Source organism: Camelus dromedarius, chromosome X (assembly GCF_036321535.1).
Source record: "Camelus dromedarius isolate mCamDro1 chromosome X, mCamDro1.pat, whole genome shotgun sequence".
Classification (NCBI taxonomy): Eukaryota; Metazoa; Chordata; class Mammalia; order Artiodactyla; family Camelidae; genus Camelus; species Camelus dromedarius.
The window spans coordinates 3,028,356-3,045,839 of record NC_087472.1 but is presented as its reverse complement, the minus strand read 5'-3'; the positions used below and the strand labels follow the sequence as shown (position 1 = coordinate 3,045,839).

The following is a 17,484-nucleotide window of genomic DNA, read 5'->3' as shown; positions in this document are numbered from 1 at the left end:
GAGCCAACAGCAAGGTAGGAGGAAAACCAAATTTGTGTTGTAACTCAGAAACTGAGTTAGAAAAGTTTGTCAAGGAGGAGGATGTGATTAACAGTGAGAAATTCTGCTGATAAATCTTGTAATTTAAATACTAAGAGGTAATCAATAGATTTTTAGCCATTTAGGAACATTGGTGTTTAAGCAAAAGTGAGATCAGGCTGTATATTTAAAGTTTTTATCCAAGTTTTTCACCTGACATTATGTGGTGAGTGATTAGAAAAGCAGAACATGACAGTTATGTAACTTTAGAAAAGTATATAAAAGGTGAAAATAGCAAGTACCCTAATCTCCCCGTCCAGAGAAGAACCTCTGTGGGTGGAGGGCAGTGTTACATGAGTACTATAATGTCTGCCTCTTTTGATGATACAGATGATATACAATTTGCAGAAGTAGAACCTTGCCAGACAGAAGCACTTCTGGATGGCTGGTAATGGCCTCAGAGCTGACCAGGGACCAGAATGGCCAAATCTTGGCCCAGCATCTCTGTAGCAGGCACCAGCTTTGCCCTGCGGTGCATGTGGGTAAGCTTAAAGAAAGGCAGTAAGGGAGGACATGTACACTCATTGGACTTCCCCAGGACTCTATAAACATGTGGCAAAATACAGGCCTGGTATGCTGCACTGGTCCCAGGGCTGAGGGGAAAACAACTACCAAAGTCAAACCTCAAATAGGAAGACACCCAGCTCCTTGCTGAGGAAGGAAGTAGAGCAAGGCTGGAGTCCATTTTGCCACCATTTTGGTAGCAAAACTGGGCTTTTAAATGTAGCTTTAAAATGTTTTCTTTTTCCCTGGTTAAAAAATGTTGTGCTTGTTGTGTAAAATTTAGAACATATCAAAAAGTACACAGAAAAAAATCATCATTATACTGCAAATTAGAGAAAAACACTGTTCCGTTTGGGGCTCTTTTCCTTTCAGGCATTTTCTTACATATGCATACAAATGTTTAAGCAAAAGTGAGATCAGGCTGTATATTTAAAGTTGTTATCCAAGTTTTTCACCTGACATTATGTGGTGAGTGATTAGAAAAGCAGAACATGACAGTTATGTAACTTTAGAAAAGTATATAAAAGGTGAAAATAGCAAGTACCCTAATCTCCCCGTCCAGAGAAGAACCTCTGTGGGTGGCCAATTTTAAGTGGCTGAACCTTCCTGTTCCTGGTTTATTCTTAGATAATCGATTTTGGTAGTGTTCAGTACTTTTCCTGTCCCACAACACCAATGGAATATAAAGCACTCCCCTGCATGGTTTACAACATCTTCTCTCTAATGTGATTCTATTCCCTTGTTTCACAGACAAAAATCTGAAACCCAGAAAAGTTAGCTTTTTGCTCATAAGAATTTAGTCTACTACCCAGGTTTCCTATTCCCTGAAACACAGCTCATATTGCTACATCTGGCTGCTTCCTCCTCTGTACACTGGACAATCTCCACTGTCAATCCCCCTCCCCTCCCCACCTCCCCACACTAACAATGCCCTGAGTGACTTGAAGAGAGTTTAAGGAAGTCAAATCTGCCTGGAGTGGCAGAATGAAGGGCATCTCCTAGAGGACATGAGAGGTGACAGAGTAAGGTTGCTTATTTGATTGGAAAAGAGGCCCTGAGGTCTTTCTGTGAGGAGAGAAGATGGCTCATTCATTCAATTATTCATTTGTTCATTTATGGTGAGAGGAAAGCAGTTGTTATTTTAAGAGCTGGCTACAGTTTGAGTGTGTTGGCCCTGGAGGAAAGCTGAATTTTATTAGAAAAAAAATCCTTTGTTTATAAAATCATCTTGTTAGGGCCATGCAGCCATGAGAGGCAGAGCCAGTGGGCAAAGTGGAGGTAGAAGAGGTGAGATCAACAAGAATTAAATTCCTCAGCATAATAAAGTAACAGGTGTTTTTCCCTTTCCTCTAGTGAGCCAGGAAGATTGGAGTTGGTAAACTAGAACTGATGGGGAGCCTTGGAGGGAGGAGGAAGATTTTAGAGAAGTAGCAGACAGGGCCATATGGGTAAGAGTGACAATGATACTGAGATACACTATATAGTCCCTGGGGCCCCAGGAAAGTCAGGTCTCAGTTTGCTATTGTCATAAGCTATAATCTCTCTCTGTTACCCCACCACCACCAATATTTCTTCTTTTCCTCTATCATCAAATAACCATCAACATCATCATGTTTATTGAAAAAGTACTACATGTAGGCACTGTGCTTTTTAAAGTATTTTATTATTTAAATCTCACAACCACTCCATGAGGTACAGGTTATCAATATTCTAATTTTTCAGATGAGGAATTAAGTGCAAAGTGGCTAAATAACTTGTGCAAAAGTGAACCATCTAGTAAGGGGTTCAGTTAGGGCATAAGTCTGGGTCTGTGTTCTAAAACAGTAATCTTGACACCTTTGTGATTGCTCATCCAAACAGTTAAACATTTTTGATCATCTATCCCCAATATATTTATTTATGTTATTTATTTGTACATAATATATGTATCTACATCTTATATACATGTACCCCTGGAAATCTCTGTACTATAAATATATTATACATCTATATATGAAACATATTTAAATCTAGAAATTTAAGAAGGAGAATATAAATATAAGCTTAAAAATACTTGTAAATATCTTATAAATCTTGATGGCTTTACCCTGCAATTTGCTAATTTCTCAAGGAATAGTATACACTTAATGCAGGTTCATTACCAACAATAGTGATGAAATATCACATTTTATATTGTCTTGATAATTTCAACTTTTTGCAAATTTTTTGTCACATATGATTAGCTTGTCATGTAGCTTGCAAAGGCCTTTTTCCTAGATTAGTTGAAAGTGTCAGTGGTGTCATTTTCTTGTCACTCATTTATGCTTATATTGTTCACATAATCTTCAATCTGCTGTTTCTTTGCAGAAAAGTTTTTAAAGTACTTATTTACTTTGTGTGAATTGAGTTAAAACTGGATGATATCTTTTTGACTTTGATCATCTTAGTGCATGTGATTTAGTATGTCATTGTAGTTTTGATTTGCATTTCCTTAATACTTAATAATGTTGAGCATCTTTCCATGTGCTTTTTGGCCACTTACATATCATCTTGCAGAAATGTCTACTCAGATCCTTTGCTCATTTTAGGTCATTTGTCAATTTTAAGTTATAAGAGTTCTTTTTATATTCTAGATAGAAGTCCCATATCAGATACATAATTTGCAAATATTTTCTCTCATTTTCTGTGTTGGAGAGGATGTGAGAAAACTGGAATCTTCATACATTGCTGATGGGATTGTAAAATGGTGTGGCCACTTTGGAAAACAGTTTGACAGTTAATCAAAAAGCTGAACATAGTTTGGATGTGAATTAGCAATTCCACAACTAGGTATTTACCCAAGAGAAATGAAAATATACATCTGCACAAAAACTTGTACGTGAATATATATAACAATGTAACACATAATGGCCAAATAGTAGAAACAACCCAAATGTCCATCAACAAATAAATAGATTAAAAAATGTGGCCTATGCATAAAATCTAGTATTATTTGGCTATAAAAAGGAATGAAGTATTGGTACATGTCACAATGTAGATTTACCTTGAAAGAATTATATGAAGTGAAAGAAGCCAGACACACAAAAAAATATACAGTATGATTCTGTTTATATGAAATACCCCAAATAGGCAAATCCATGGAGACGGAAAGTAGTTTAGTGGTTGTCTACATTTGAAGGGAGAGATTGAGGGGAAATGAGGAGTAACTGCTAATGGGTATGGAGTCTCTGGCTGGGGTCATGAAAATGTTCTGGAATTAGTGGTGATGGTAGCACAACTCTGTGAATATACTAAAACCCACAAAATTGCACACTTTAAAGGAATGCATTTTATGGTAATTGAATTATACTTCAATAAAACTATCAGTCAAGAAAAATGGTTGATTTCTACAAGTCCATTTAACTTAGCACCCATGATTGGCTTGAAATGCTGAATATGTAGTCATGAGGGCCCTACTGTAAGTACTAGAACTCTGTGTATCTTTCCTCTTACCTCAGGGTACCTCTGTCATAACCCAGGACTCAAGATTGTCTGCCACATGAATGAACAAAATGAGATGAGGACAACAAGTCAACATGCATACTCCATAATGAGCAAATACATTTCTGTCTCACTTTTTAAATTTAAAGACATAGAAAAAAGTTGTAGGGTCTTTTTTCTCATAACAAAGTGGCTTGCTCCCATGCACCTCATATTAGAGACTACTGTTCTAAACAACCACACTCAAGAAATAGACTTAATTTACTTCCAGTGAAAGCCAGTTACACACAAGCCAGCAGAGGCCCATCTCTGCCATTACTCAAATTCTAGACAAGAGGTAGCAGTTGAACATACAACATAATTATCACATACAAGCATGATCCAAAGCAAGGAGGAGGGATTCAACCAAGACAGAAGCGTGGTCACTTTCTCTAACATAAATAAATGAAACAGGTAAATATGGGTGCTAACATATGTAGTTTTGTAGGTTTGATATACATAGCATAGGGAAATTTCATTCTGTTGGTTTCTATTTTGTGTATGTGTGTGAACTAGGAAGTAAAGTCTTATGCTGAGAGTGAGGAGAGTTAGGGGAGACAGGTTTGAAGATACTAGGTAAGATCTGGAATAGTTGTTGTTGATAAGTAGGAGGGTAAGCTGACCAGGGGCATGTGGCAGAATTGCTAGGTGGTTTGTTTCAAGTTGATAATCATGCATTTAAAATGGACTCAACCTTCCTGAAGGGCAACTTTCCCCAGCATTATTTAGCTGCTGAGACTCAAGCACAGAGAAAGCAGATTGTTTTAGTTCATTTAGAATTGGGGTTACAAAAAAAAAAAAAAGAGAGGCAAGAGAGTTTAGGCAATGCATTGACAAGGGTGAAACTAAACTGATGAGTCACTGCATCCAAATAGGATAAGGAGTCAGGCAGAGAAAGGTATGGGCTGGAAGATTGGGAGAGACAAAAGAATCAATAGTCTGTGAGCTCCAAGATGGTGAAGAACTATCATGGTGGAGACTAGAGCAAGAAATTGAGAAGTAGAGGAGTTTGTGGTCAGAGAGTACAATGCTTGAAACACTGATTCTGGAGGTGAGACAATAACAGGAAATGGCAAGGTCTATGGTGTGATGGTGGGAGTCAGTGGCTAAGATGAAATGAGGAGAGGGTCTTTGGAGATAAAAAAGGTCAAGGAACTGGGAAGTTGGGGAGTTAAATGAATTAGCCATACACATGGAGCCTGAAGTCATCCATAATGTTGGCAGAACTTAGGGTGCAAAGAATACTGTGAATCAGGTGCAGTCTTTAATAAATAAATGGCTAGGAGATCTGTAGATTATAAAAGCAATGAAAGATAAAGTGTAGTATAACTAAATGACATAAGACTCAAATAAGTGGAAGTTTTTTTTTAATTTTGTTTTACAAGAAGATGGAAAAGTTATGATCTGGAGCAAAAAGGACACAAATGCCATTTCTAGACTCTGAGATACATGAGGTGTGAGAAAATAAACAATCTCAGTTTTCACTTAAGACAGCTGTAAAGAAAGGGTATTCTCAGAGGGAGCATGAAAATCATATAGCAAAGAAAAGACAGAAAAACTTTAAAAATTAGTCATTAGAATGCAAAAAGCATAATAAATTATGAACATTTTGAGCAGGAGCAAGCATCGCATCTCCTTGGCATCTCCTCTAGTAGCAAACATGTTGCCTAAGTGGGTTTCCATGATGGGTAGGTAAGAAGCCTTCTTGGGAGAGGCCCCATTCCCTAGAGGTAAGGCACCTCATATAGGGGGAAGTAGAAGTTATGGCATGGTGAGATAAAGTTCACTTGGTAGTTTGTTTACAGGCACAGTGGGGTATCTGTGTACAGGGTTGATTCTCGTGAGCAATAAGTATGAAGAGCACTCTCCAAGGATTGGGTACAGATCAGGGACCATGGATCGAGACTTTTGAAGAAGTGGATTCCTCAGAGAATATATCTGTCCTTATTCAGATAATACTCTATTTTTGTCTTATTGTTTACAGAGTTCTACTTGGTAGGGGATTGGCTGCTCAGAGCTCATAGGTCAAAGCAAGTGGGCAGCTGTGGGAATGTGCCACCATGTACCACCAGCTGGTTAGAAGTTTGAAGTGGCCCTTCACATATGTCCACACTTGCTGAGTCTAGAATGAGCCCTCAAGTTTAATATGTGGATGTGGAAATCCTGGCTTGAAAGTTATGGGCTGAGAGAGCAATAAAACCATGAGGAAGGGAGGGAGGGAGGGATATAGATAGATAGATAGATAGATAGATAGATAGATAGATAGATAGATAGATAGAGAACAAGAATGAATTAATGAATCTGAATTGCATTGTAATATTTGCTTAAATAGGCTCATTCCCTCCAGGCAATCTTTCAGGCCTAGGAACCTGGTTCACACTTTGGCATGGATTCTGAATCTTCCCAGTAAATCTCACCTCTCCTCCAGGATGCAAGAAGGAACTCTCAAAACTGCCTGTCTCCCAAGATGTGGTAGCCTAACTTATTTACATGCTCTAAACAAGTTAGGACCTTGGTTTTCCGTCTGTAAAATGTGGGGTCTTGGTTGGCTGGTATCTTAGGGTTCTTCCTGCCCTGCCTCCACCAGCAGTAGCTAGACCTGAGATGGACCCTGTGTCCTCTCCCTCTGAGGAGGATATGGCTCCTGGCAACCCCATGGAACTGAGCATTGGCAGGTTTCCAAGGACAGATCAGATCGGGACTTCTGTACTTGGCCATGCTAGGGGCCAATTAACAGTAGGTTAATCGCAGTCCAAGATGTCCAATATACTTATTTATTGAGTAATTATTTGATGAGGCCAATTAATAGCTTGTGGATGGATTTTTAATTGTTGTGAAGCACCCATGGTGTGAAGGTGACAATGTGCAATTAACAAGACAACAGGTGATAAATGGCAGTGATCTTACAAGGAGAAGAAAGGCCTGTCTTCTGCTCCCTTGATTCCATACATGGAGAAAGCATTTTGAGGAAGTCAAAACTGGTGATAGAGGAGATGCCAAGAGATAGCACTTTGCACATTTGTTGTGATTGATAAAGCTTTAGAAAATCCAAAGTTTCGTCATCTTTGTAGCATTACTAGAAATAAAGTATCCAGACCAAGAACCTATAAGGTGTATCCTTTTGTGTGGGAAGCAATCAGATTCCTCCACTCACTCTCTCAGAGAGGCCCAGGGGCCAAAACAGGGCCAGTGTGGTGAGTATTTGGGGGGACTCCTAAAGGCAGGGATCAGCATTGTTGGAAAGAAGTATCTGTAAATCCGAGCTCTTCAGTGGAGGAAAGCATCTACACAGTCCATTGAGCAGATATCCTGCATGCCAAAGTGGTGTGTGTCTTAAACTCTCAAGGTCCTTCAACCATGAGAGTGCTAGAATCCATATTTTTGAAAGTGTCCTTCTCTGTGAATAAAGCCTAGGGCAGGAAATGACCTGTACTGTGGCCCAGTGGAAAGAGAATGAGATCTTACCTCTTTGCTCTCACCTCATCTTGTTGGTAAAATGATTGTGATAATAACCCTTAGCTCAAAAACCCACTCGGGAAGGCAAAGCAAGGAGACATCTGAGGGGCCCCAGTTCCACAGCTCAGGATGCCTGTGGCTTAGATTTGCCACTCTTCCTCTGGCCCCCACTGGAAGCGGTGTACTGCGTGTTCTGTTGATTGTCATAAGTAAATCTGGCAAGCTTGCCTTCCCTGCAATCTGAGAGCATTGCATGTGTGAAACAAAAGTTGCCAAGTTAGGTTCCAGGGGCAGAATAACAGGAGGCTTCCCATAGAAAGGCCACTAATCAGACAAGTCACCAGGGGGCCGCTCAAATAGGGGAGAGCCAGCTTGCATTTTGCCAACAACCGCACATCTGTGCCTTAGTCCATCATAGGCTGGAAGCTCCTAATCTATGTCTGAGACCAGATGATTATATATCAATCTCAGGCTGAATTCCAGGTAGGGGCCTATGCTGCCTAAGGTATTTGTTGTTTCTAGCAATTTGCTGTCAGATATTAATGAAAAAGGAGTTTCAAGATTTCCAAAGTGAAGCAACTTAGTTTGATAAATTCTTGTTGGAGGAACACTAGATTTGCAGTTCACCTCAAATTATAAAGTACCTGTGGATCTGTTGGGGATCTTATTAAAATGCAACTTTTGACTTAGAGGGCCAAGGGCAGGCCTGAGATGCTGCATTTCCAGCAAGTTCCCAAGTGGTGCTGCTGCTGCTGGTCCCTGGCCACAGCTGGAATAGCAGAGAATGAGAAAGGCTCAAGCCATAAATGGGCCAGGCCAGGGCAGTTTCCTAGTTCCTAGTGAGGTGAGAGTGCCATCCCTGGGTGCCAGCTAAATGGTCATGATAATGATCACAGTTTTAGGGTCAGAGTTGGGATTCCAGGGGCCTGATGTATAGCACCTAGATCTCCTCCCTTATGGAGTTCTGGACTGGAGAGTTAGACCCCTGAGTCAGGCAGGTGGAGATGGAAATAACAGCTCCATTACTGGTAAAGTCTGAACGAGAGACCTTGCATAGATGAGCAGTCAGTATAGACTTGTCAGTCCCTCATCCCAATTCTACAGACAAGCCCGCCCAGACATTTGCACAGCTGGTCAATCCCCTGCCTTCTCCCAAGGGTCAGGCCCCTTTCTGCTTGGCAGAGAGTGGATCATAAAGGCTTCACTGTGTCCTAGAACAGAGCGGGAGGAGGGGGCGGCTCAGGAGGAAGGAATGTACTCAACTCCTTCTCTTCAGCCCTCCACCCTTGGGAAGGAGGGAAAGAAAAGGAAAGTGGCCACGAGTGTCACCTCTGAAGTTCATCAACAGGTTATCATGAAGCCAAAGATATGAGGCTTTGTGCTCACACTAATGTAGTTTGAAATGTTCTGTGGGGTTTAAGAAGAAGCAGCCTTCTCATTCCCCTGGATGTCTCCTTATTTCCTTGCAATCTATTCACCTCACAGTGACCAGAGTGGTCTCCTTAATCATAATCAGATCATGTCATGCCTCTGTTTAAAATCTTCCAGTGGCTTCTAACCATATGAGAAATGAAGTTTGAATCCCTCAGTGAGGCCTGTAATGCCCAGCATAGTCTGTCCCCTGATCACTACAGTCCAGCCACCTGGGACTGTGTACCTTGCCTCAGGCCTCTACTCAAATGTCACCGCCTCAAACTGACAGGTACACACTCTCTAAAATACCTCTCTTACTTTGCCCCCTTCATTTCTACTCTCTTTTTTTTATGGCGCTTATTGTCTATTTAAGTAAGTATGTTTATTTAGGTGAGTCCTGCTGGGGCTGTCCATTCTCTTCTGCTTGTTGAAATTCAACTACAAGACTTGTTCAAAGAGACTTTCCCTTGGGTAATTTTTGCCCTATGCTTCCTGCCTACCCTCCTCAGTGAAATTAATTTCTCCCTTCTGTGAGAAAACTGGAGTAGGGCAGACATGAACGAGATGGGTGTGCCCTCTTAGAGTGGATCTCATCTGTGGTGTAACTAGGTCGGGAGCTCCATTTGCAAGGTGAATCCAGGAAGGCTGATGGTCTGATCTCCTGGGTGCTAAGCTTGAGAATCCCTCTTTACTTACTCTTTTATATCTCAGTCCTGCTGGCTGTAGGTGATCATAGCCAGGGTTACCACCATTTGCTGTTCCACTGATCAGTCTCCCCAAAGATTACTGTACCTATTCCAAATTTGGGCAGCCTCTCTGAGACTTTGGCCCCTGGCAAATTCTTATACCAATGGTCTGTGGGGACCTGCCCTGAATCAGGGCCTTTGCCTGCAAAATGGGGGTTGTGTGAAGACTGGCAATGCATGGAATATTCTTTGAAATAAAACATCAGAACCAAATGTCTCTACTTGTGACTCCTTCCACATATTAAAGGATGAAAGGAGAATGGCAGAATAGGGAGTTCCAAGGATTCATCTCCTCTACTGAAGCAACCATTAATCTGACAAAAAAACCTTTCAGAGTCAACTTTTTTTTAGAACTTTGGAATCTAATCAAAGACATACAACAACCAGGGGAATGCTAAATAAAGAAAGAGGCTGATAAATTTTGGTGAAGGGGTGCTATAGGATTTTTGTCTACCTACCTACCATCCCCATTGCCCCACTTAGGAGCAGCTATGGGGATGATGCTCCACATTCACGATGAAAGTTGCTCATGCCAGAGAGGACAATATAGACATTATCATCAAATAATTTTGGTTGTGTTTTTCCTGTCTGGTGAGTCCCTGAGGGATTGATTAAGGGGCTTGCCTTTGTTTTACCCTCCTCAGAATTCTCTCATGACTGGAATGGCCTCATGGGCAGCATTTTTACAAAGCATTTAAAGGCATATACTATTCACAGCTGTGGCAAGAGATGTGACAAGCAGCAGAGAAACTGAAAGCCTAGAAATGAAGGAGCTGGGGTAGGAGATACACAGGGAAATAAAGGCTTTGGGAAGCTATTCCATAATCCAGAAAGGCATACTTATGCCCAGAGATATATACATGCTCAGCAAAGACCTGAGACAACCCTCAGCTTTCACCTTGGACTGATCTTTAGGCTCCACATAAGAAGAAAGTGAAGATTAAGGCAGAAATATAGCACCTGGCTAAACACTGAAGAAGTGTCCCAACTCAAAGCCAATCTGCAAAGATGAACAACTACAACCCACAAGAAGCAACAAGAACAAACCCTAAGGAGGACAAGAGATTATGATTTCCAGAGTTACCACATTGTAATATTCAAAGTGTCCAGTTTCAAACAAAAACTATGAGGCATACAAAGAAACAAGAAAGTATGAAACTATCTTTGAGGCAGTCCAGACACTGGACTTAGTAGACCGAGGCTTTAAATCAACTATCTTAATTTTGTTTAAAGAGCTAAAGGAAATTATGGACGAAGAACTAAAGGAAACCAGGAGAACAATATTTCACCAGATAGAGAATATGAATAACGAGAAATTATAAATTATAAAAGGAGCCACATAGAAATTCTGGAATAGAAACTACAATAACATAAAAATTTACTACAGGAGTTCAGTGGCAGATTTGAGCAGGAAGAAGACCCAGTAAACTTGAATACACAGCAACTGAAATTATTCTGAAGAGCATTACTCCAATACCAAAGTGAAAATATGACACTACAAGAAAATTACAGTCCAATATCCCTTATGAATATAGATACAGAATTCCTTAACAAAATGCTAGCAAAATGAATCCAGGAACATATGAAAGGGATTATATGCAATGACCAAGTGTGATTCAACATACAACTTTCAATTAAATGCAATTACATGCATAGAATAAAGGAAAAATACATGATCATTTCAATTGATGCTGAAAAATCATTTGACAAAATACAATAAATTTTCAAGATGAAAACATTCAGAAGTAAAGGAGAATATCCTCAACATGATAAAAGGCATTTCTCAAGAACTAAAAAGTAATATCGTACACAATAGTGAAAGACTGAAGGCTTTCCCTCTAAGATCAGGAAGAAGACAAAGATGCCCAAAATTATCACCGCAATTCAACACTGCAGTAGAAATTCTAGGCAGAGCAATTAGGAAAGAAAATAAATGAAAAGCATCCAGATTGTAAAGGAAGAATTAAAGCTATCTTTATTCACAGATAACAGGATCCTGTATATAGAATATCATAAAGAAGCTATTAAAAATCTATTAAGATTAATCATTAAAGTTGTAGGATACAAGATCAACTTGGCAAAAATAAGATGTATTCCTATACATTAATAATAAACAATCTGAAAGTAATTTAAGAATATAAATCCCACTTATAATAGCATAAAAATAAAATAGGAGTAAATTTGAAACATGGAAATTTAAGACATATACTGAAAACTACAAAACACTGTTGAAAGAAATTAAATATAACCTAAATAAATGGAAAGAAATTTCATGTTCATGGATTGGAAGACTTAATATTGCTAAGATGGCAATACTCCCCAAGGTGATCTATAGATTCAGTGCAATACCTGTCAAAACTCTAATGACATTTTTTCTCCCAATAAGTGGAAAAGCTGATCCTAAAAATCATATTAAATTACAAGGGACCATGAATAACCAAGCAATACTGAAAAAGAAGAACCAATTTGTAGGATTTACAATTCCTGATTTGAAAACTTACTACAAACTTACAATAAACAAAACAGTCTGGTATAGGCACAAGGATGGATATATAGATCAATGGAATAGGATTGAGAGTCCAGAGTAAATCCGTACCCATGTGCTCAACTGATTTGCAGCAAAGGTTCCAAGAGCAATTTGATGGGGAGAATAATAATCTCTTCAATAAGTGATTCTGGGACAATTGGATAACCACATATAAAAGAATGAAATGGGACTCTTACCTCACACCATATACAAAAGATTAACTCAAAATTAAAAACTTAAATTCAACAGGTAAAACTATAGAACTCAGAAGAAAACATAGGGGTATATATTCATGATTTTGGATTTAGAAATTTTTTAGACATGACATCAGAAGCAAAAGCAACAAAAGAAAAAATAGATAAATTGGACTTCATCAAACTTTAAATTTTGTGCATCAAAAGATGCTATCAAGGAACTGAAAATACAATCTATAGAATGGTAGAAAATACTTGCAAGTCTTATCTGATGAGTCTAATATCCAGAATATATAAAAAACTAAACAGCAACAAAAAGTTTATATTAAAAATAGCTAAAGAATTTGAAGAGACCATCTCCAAAGAAGACATACAAATGGCCAACAAGCACACGAAAAAACGCTCAACATTAGTTACTAGGGAAATGCAAATCAAAACCACAATAAGAGACAATTTCATATCCACTAGGGTGGCTATAATCTTAAAAAAATAAAAACAAAAACAAACCTCAAAATAACAACTGTTGGTGAGGGTATTGAGAAATTGGAACCCTCATACATTGCTTGTGGGAATGCAGTATGTTGCAGCCATTTCAGTAAACAGTTTGGAAGTTTCTCAATAAATTAAACATAGAATTATCACACGACCCAACTGTTATACTGCTGTATATATACGCCAAATAATTAAAAACAGATGTTTACACAAAAAGTTGTACATGAGTGTTCATAGCAGCAGTATGACCAACAAGTGGAAACAACCCAAATGTTCATTAACAGATGATTGGATACACAAAAGTGCTATATCCATACAATGGAATACTAAGCCATAAAAAGGAATGAAGTACAGTTGGCACTTGAACAACACAGGGAAGGGTTAGGGATGCTGTCAGTGCAGGTGAAAATCCACATGTTAACTTTACAGTCAGCCTTTCGTATTTGTGGTTCCACCTCCATGGATTCAATTAATCACGTATTGTGTAGTACTGTAGTGCATATTTCGTGAAAAAATCCATGTATAAGTGGATATGTGCAGTTCAAACTCTTGTTGTTCAAGGGTCTTCTGTACTAGTACATGTTACAACATAAATGGACCTTAAAAACATTATAAGTGAAGAAAAATAGCCACAAAAGGCCATATGTATGATTCTGTTTATATGAAATGTTTTGAGTAGGAAAATTCATAGAGACAGAGAATAGATTTTGTTTGCCAGGGGCTAGAGGGATAGGGTAATGGTGACAGACAGATTAGTGAATATGAAGTTTCCTTTTGTGATGATAAAAATATTCTGGAACAAGTCTCATGCCTGGGTATTGTTGCACAGCATTCTGAAAGTATTAAATATCACGGAATTGTACACTTTAAAATGGTTAAAATGGTAAATTTAATATGCATATTTTACCACAATTTTTAAAAAGAATGAAACAACACCAATCTTTCACAAATTATTCCAAAGAATAGAAACAGAAGTAATATTTTCTAACTTATGATACTAGAAAACCATTGTCCTAAGAAATATTTGTCTCACCTAAAGTTTCAAAGATTTTCAGCTATGTTTCTAGTATAAATTTTACAGCTCTTGTTTTTGTATTTGTCTATAATACAAAGTAAGTTAATTTTGTATATGGTGTGAGATAATGACCAAGGTTTTTTTTTTTTTGTAATATCCAATTCTATCAGCACCATTAGCTAAAAACATTATCCTTTCTTCATTGAATTTCCTTTACATATTTGTCAATAATTCATTTACAATATACTTGTGGATCTTCTTCTTTTTTTAACATTTTTTACTGATTTATAGTGATTTTACAATGTTGTATCAAATTCCAGTGTTCAGCACAATTTTTCAGTCATACATGGACATACACACACTCATTGTCACATTTTTTTCTCTGTGAGCTACCATAACATTTTGTGGATCTTCTTCTATTAACCCTATTTTGTCCCATTAATCTGTATATGCTTTTGCCAATACCACAGAATCTTGTGGGCTACTTTGGATTTTGGAGGCAACATAGTCCCCATTTGGGTAGTTATTCTGGCCCATTTCCAAGTGACCCAGATACCTGCTAATTTTGAGTAGGGTCCAGAACCATAGAAGGCTCTGCAACAGGTCCAAGTTACTGTGCAGGTTGCTTTGCCACTTGGGCCATATGCTCCAGAAGAGCCAACGGTGCCTGAAGAGTCAGTGGCAGATAGGGCTGCTCCTTGGAGTCTTTGGGAGGCCCCTACAGGTGAATGACAGCCCTTAGGACTTGGGAGAAAAGCCCTGCCATCCTCTGCAGATGACTGCTCTCCTTTTGAGAAACAACTTTTGGCCAGCTACCAGGCCTTAGTAGAGGCTGAATGCTTTATCATGGGCCACCAGGTTACCATGTGACTTGAGTTGCCCATCATAAATAGGGTGTTGTCTGACCCACCAAGCCATAAAGTTGGGGTGCACAGCAGCACTCCATCATCCAGTGGACGTGCTCTATACATTACTAAGCCCAAGTAGGCCCTGGAGGCACAAGTAAGTTACATGGAAGTAGCCCATATCCCCATGGTCACCACTTCTGCTGCACTGCCTTCTCTCCCCCAGCCTGCACCTATGGCCTTGTGCGGTGTTGTCCATCATCAGCTGTCAGAAGAAGAAGACTTGCGCCGGGCCTGCAGTCGGTTCTGCACAATATGCAGGCACCACCCACAGGTGGACAGCTGCAGCACAACAGCCCCTCCCTGGACATTCCTCTGGGACATGGTGAAGGGAAGCCCTCCCAGGGGGCAGAACTTTGAGTGGTGCTGGTTGCTCACTTTGCTTGGAAGGAGAAATCGCCAGGTGTGTGATTACATACCAATCCATGGGCCCTGGCCAATGGTTTGGCTGTATGTCAGGGACTTGGGAGGAACATGATTGAAAAGTTGGTGACAAAGAAATTTGGGGAAGAAGTATGTGCATAAACCTCTTTATGGACAAAAAAATGTGTAGATATTGGTGTCCGATGTGAATGCTCACCAAAAGGTGACCTCAGCAGAGGAGGATGTTAATAATCAAGTTGATAGGATAACCCATTCTGGGGATTCCAGTCGGCCTCTTTCCCCAGCCACATCAGTCGTCACCCAATGGGCTCGTGAACAAAGTGGCCACGGTCGTAGGGACAGAGGTGATGCATGAACTCAACATGGACTTCCACTCACCAAGGCTGACCTGACTATGGCCACCACTGTACTGCCTGACCTGCCAGCAGCAGAGACCTACACTTAGTACCAATGTGGTACCAATCCCTGGAGTGGGATTGCTGAATCATATGGTATATCTATTTTAGTGTTCAGAGAATTCTCCGTATTGTTTCCAAAACGGCTGCACCAAACTACATTCTCATCAACAATGTAGGAGAGTTCCCTTTTCTCCACACCCTCTCCAGCATTTATCATTTGTGTACATTTTAATGTTGCCCATTCTGATTGGTGTGAGGTGATATCTCATTGTAATTTTGATTTGCATTTCTCTGATAATTAGCAATATTGAGCATTTTTTCATGTGCCTATTGGAGAATTGCCTGTTTAGTTCTTCTGCCCATTTTCGGATTGGGTTGTTTTTCTGTTATTAAGTTGTATGAGCTGTTTGTATATTCTGGAAATTAAGCCCTTGTCAGTCTCATCTTTTGCAAATATTTTCTCCCATTCTGTAGGTTGTCATTTTGTTTTGCTTACGGTTTCCTTTGCTGTGCAAAAGCTTATAAGTTTAATTAGGTCCCACTTTTTTTTTTTTGCTTTTATTTCTATTGCTTGGGTAGATTGTTCTAAAGAACATTGCTGAGATTCATGTCGGATAATGTTTTGCCTATATTTTCTTCTAAGAGGTTTATAGTGTCTTGTCCCATGTTTAAGACAAATAGCCAGTTTTCACAGGTCCAGGAATCAAGACATGGAAATGAATTTGGCACCACTCACTATTAACCCCAGTGATCACAATGAAAATTTTTGTTTCCTATTTCTGAAACATGCTCTGTTGGCCTAGAGGCCTTTGTCCCAGAGGAAGAATGCTCCCAAAAGGAAACACAACAATGATTCCATTGAGCCAGAATTTAAGCCTGCCTCCTAACCATTTTGGGCTCCTCAAGCCTCTGAATCAATAGGCAAGTACACATTTCCTATGCTGGCTGGGGTGATTGATCCTGACTACCATTGGACTGCTAATCTACACTGAACATAATACAGTAATGAAAATAAATATGCTACTGTTAAAAGCAAAAACAGAAATGAATCCCATAAACATAATTTGAACAAAATAAGTCAAATAGAGAATACATGCTATGTGATTCCATTATTATGAAGTTAAAAAACAGGTAAAATTATGATGCTAAAAATCAGAATAGGGGTTACTTTTGGGTTGGTTGGATGGGAGAGTTATTAGAAAAGTCACGACAGGATATCTGGGATGCTGGTTATGTTCTATTTCTTGACCTGATTTTTTGTGACCTTAGTGTGATACAATTATAAAAATTTCTGGATTTATGAGTATAGTTTATCTACTTTTATGTACGTATGTAATACCTCTATCAAAATATTTTTAAATGATAACACAAAATAAGTCATAAATGTCACTCATAGCCTCATGACCTATTTCAGAAATGAAGGTTATCTGCTTATATTTTCTTTGGTATGGCATGTATGCTTTTTAGTATATTAATTAATTTTATCTTTCCCTCTCATTCTCCTTTTATACTCTGCTTTGTGATGCTTGGCCTGGGACTTTGTAAATTAGATTTCTGCATTTCCTGCTAAATATCTGTGAAGGTCTGGCAATAGAAGATGGTACAGAGAGACTAAGTTTAGAGGAGAAAGAAAGGACTGGCTTCTTCCTATTTGCTTCTATAGACTTCTTGCAATTCCTCTGGGAATCACCCCAGCAAAGCTTCTCCATCTAAGCAAATGAAGTTCATTCCTATAGAAGCAAATTAATCCATCTGCAGTTTTTCCAACACTTTCAGAATTAGTTTCGCTGAGCTCTCCTTAGAGAAATCAGGTAAGTTAGTGCCGACTCTTCAGAAGTCTGCTTTTCAGGCTCCTCTGAGCTCAGGGACACCAA

At 39.1% G+C, this 17,484-nt stretch overlaps 1 pseudogene; it reads left to right on the top strand.

Annotated features, from left to right (window-relative positions):
- Positions 1-6,684: 6,684 nt before the first annotated feature.
- LOC135320191 (uncharacterized) lies at positions 6,685-16,497 on the top strand (annotated as a pseudogene).
- Positions 16,498-17,484: the final 987 nt, after the last annotated feature.